The sequence below is a fragment of the Tamandua tetradactyla genome, chromosome 8, assembly GCF_023851605.1.
Source record: "Tamandua tetradactyla isolate mTamTet1 chromosome 8, mTamTet1.pri, whole genome shotgun sequence".
Lineage (NCBI taxonomy): Eukaryota > Metazoa > Chordata > Mammalia > Pilosa > Myrmecophagidae > Tamandua > Tamandua tetradactyla.
The window spans coordinates 82913898-82917946 of NC_135334.1; positions in this window are offsets into that span (position 1 = coordinate 82913898).

Sequence of the window (4049 nt, forward strand, 5' to 3'; positions counted from 1 at the left end):
TGTTGTGCTGCTACAAAAAGGAATGAAGTCATGAGGCATTCAATTGAAAGAACAATTATTGTATGGTCTCATTTAGAAATTCTTATAAGAATTTAGAAATTCTTATAAGAAAACAGAGGCCTAGATAAGCTCTTATAGCAGACACATTTAGTCCGGAGTGGTAATTTTATTTCTGGATTTTGAGAGACTGTTTTATATATGTATAACTTGGTATTTAGAGATAAGAATGAAGCCAATCAGGTCGGGATTAAGGTAATTCAGAATACAGGGGTAAGGAAGACATTGACTCTATTTTAGAACCACACCTACTCTTTGAGACCAAAGGAAGAAAGGTTTATTTTGTCTGGAACCTAAATTTTCTGTAGCACATAATCTAACTCAACCTGTCTGCACAGGCCAGTTGAACAATTGCAACACAGGGAGCCTAGATAAGAATGAGAGCCTTTATCCTGTAGAGCTTAATGTCATACCTAGTTACATCCTAGAATATATTTAGCAGATAATCAAAAAGTATTGGCAAAGTCCCTTGAGTGATAGGAGAAAAAATATGGGGAAATCCCTGATACTGTATCAAACATTAGGGACACCCAAATCAGTAGGCCAAGCCCTTGATCTTGAGGCTTATTCTTGTGAAGCTTATGTATGTAGTGGAGAAGCTTAGCCTACCTGTAGGTATGCCTAAGAGTTATTTCTGGAGGACCTCTTTTGTTGCTCAGATATGGCCTCACTCTCTCTACACCCAATTCTGTAAGTGAAATTGTTGCCCTCCCCACTACGTGGGACATGACATCCAGGGATGAAAGTCTCCCAGGCAGCATAAAAGATGAGTCCCAGGGATGAGTTCAGCCCTGGCACCATGGGATCAACAATTCTATCCTGACCAAAAGGGGGAAAAGAAGTATAATTAATAAAGTATCAGTGGCCAAGAGAGTTCAAATAGAGTCAAGAGGCTACTCTGGAGGTCACTCTTATGCAAACTTTAGTTAGACATTGCTGTCTATCATAACTTGCCAAACCCCAAGCAAAACCATTCCGGCCAATCCTAAAGAACACCTAGGGTGTTATATAAGATTCTACAAAGGTTCCATGCACTAGGATAACTTTCCAGAAACCTACAACCTCCAGATGGATGCCTGGACCAGATAAGTCCTGAAACCTAGAGGACCCAGCCTCTCCAGAACATCAGCTAGTTCTATCTTCCTATACCGTATTAGTGACAGCCCCTTACAACATGAAAAAGTTAGAATGGCCTTAGCCCAAACACCCCTAAATAGAGGGGTAGAAAGAGCAAAGGTGATGGTGGAGTTATACAGAGAAGGTAGGGTTTAACAATGAATGTGATTGCTGAATCATTAAATTAATATTTCTCTTAGTTTCCAGTATCTGAGAGCAGCTAGAAGTAAAAACCTAAAATTGTGGAATTGTAACCCATTCCAAACTCTGAAATCTGTTCTACAACTAATTGTGCTGTGCTTTGAAATTTATTGCTTTTTTGTATATATGTTATTATTCACAAAAAATAATTTTAAAAAATATATTTATTCCTTCTAGTCTTCTATATTCTGGAGCAGCTAGAAGGAAAAATCTGAGATGATGGTATGGTAGCCCATGACAAACTCTGGGATATGTCCTGTAACCACTTGTTGAAGAGTGTTTTGAAAGCTAATGCTTTTTTCTTTCTTTTCTTTATATATATGTTATATTATACAATAAAAAAAAGTTAAAAAAAAAAAAAAGAAGTTATCAAGAAGGAGTTCAAAGAAGAAGGAGGATGTGGGTTTTGTTGGCTCTAGGGGGTCTAGGGGGTCCACAGGGTTTCTCCAATTTTATGAAGATGCAATTAATCTGACATTTTCTAAGTGACTCCTTCCATAAACAGCACCTCTTCTAGAGGCAGCATCTATATATTAATAGGACAATATCTATATGTAAATAAGGTAGAGAAGCCTCTACCACAGTTTTTGTTTTGCTTTGTTTTATTCTCATATTTTTAAGTCTGCCTCTCTCAGTATTTAAAATCTCATTGAGGGCATGGCCTATGTTTTATTCATTCTTATACCTATCTCTGTGCTTGGTACAAAGTAAAAATGTACTGAATAATTATTGCATGAACAAATGAATAATTATGGAGATAACTGAGTAATAGTATTTTTTGTTCTTCAAGTCACATTAACAATATTAATCCCTTCAAATAAATTAAACATTATTTCTATTTCTTTTAAAGAAAAAAAATATTCAAATCAATATTAAAGAAGTATAACTTATAAATGTGAAATCTGGAGAAAAGAAAGCAAAATTACCCACAATGCTATACCCTAATATAACCTCTAATAACATTTTAATATATTTCTATTTGCATCTTTTTTCCTCTAATTTATTTTACATATAATTCTGTATTCTAGTTTTTAAAATTTAACCATATCTATCTTGGCTTTCTAGATGTAAAATATTATATGCCTCAAATGTGTGTTTCCAGTAGACCAAGATGGCAGTGTTAAATGCTCCAAGATGCCATATCCCCACAGAATCCTTGAACAACAAGCAAAAACTAGCAAAGCCACCTTCCTCATTATTTCAGAAAAGAGTTAAAGAGTTGTAATAGCTGAACAGGTGCTGAATCAAGAAAATACAGCTGTAAAAATGGTAGGGAAGCTCCCAGTGTCCTGTGGCCATTCCCCCAACCCCTACCCAGCACAGTGTAGAACAAATATGCATTCTATTGTGGATCCTTGGTGGGTTCTGGAGGGACCAGAGTAATGCCTATGCACATACAGGAGTGTCTGCATGTCCATGCCAATATATTCAGGAGGCAGCCTGAAAGACAAAACCAAGAAATTCAGTTTTGGCTCATCCTCCCAAAATTTGCCCAGCAGGCAGAAGCACTTGCTGATAGTAAAAGCAGTGTAAGAAACAATTAAGTCAAAGCAACTGAGGCAAAGGTTACCAGTTTTAAGTCATTTAATATAGCACCTGGGAGCAGCAGAAAGTCTCTTTCATAGAGAGTAGAAGGGGCATTTGAATTCCTATATACAGGGAAATTCCTAAGGCCATGAGCCAGCCCAAGTGCTGGACAAAACCCAGGCTCAAAACTCTGCAAGCAAAATCATTGCCCTCCCATGTGGGACATGACATCCAGGAGTGAAAGTCTCTCTGGAACATGGGACATGACTCCCAGAGCCTGGCACTGGCACTGACACTGTGGGATCGACAGTAACTTCCTGACCAAAAGATGGAAAAGAATTGTAACAAATAAGGTATCAGTGGCTGAGAGAGTTGAAATAGAGTTGAGAGGCTACTCTAGAGGCTACTCTTATCCAAGTTTCAGCTAGATATTGCTGTTAATCATGGTTTGCCAAATCCCAATCAAAACCATTCCTGCCAACCCTAAAGAACATCTAGGGCTTTATCTAAGATTCAACAAAGGTTCCATGCACCATGATTACTCTGCAGAAACCTACAACCTCCAGATAGGTTCCTATGACAGATAAGCCCTGAAACCCAGAGGAACTGGTCTCTCCAGAAAATCAACAAATTCCATACCCCTATCCCATGTTATCGATAGCCCTCTTCAACATGAAAAAGTTAGAATTTCCTAAAGATTGGGAGGAAGATTAAAGGAAGTAGAAGACCTCAAAAAACAATCACAAGAAAAGAGATTGAATCAGTCATCAAAAACTATGCACCACCATCCCAAACAAAAAAGTCCAGGACCAGATGGCTTCACATGTGAATTCTACCAAACAATGAATAATTATTACCAATCTTGTTCAAACTTTTCAAGAAAGTTGAAGAGGAAGTGTGTTAGTCAGGGTTCTCTAGAGAAACAAAACAAAAAGTAGAGATCTATAAATATGAGATTTATAAAGGTGTCACACAGTCATGGGGATGGAAGATTCCAAAATTCATAGGGCAGACTGTGAAGCTGGTGGCTCCAATGAAGGTCTGGACAAACTCCACAGGAGAGGCTCACTGGCTGAAGAAGTAGTGAATGAGTCTCTCTCCTTCCTTAAAAGTCTTCAACTGATTAGATTATCTCATTGTGGGAAATG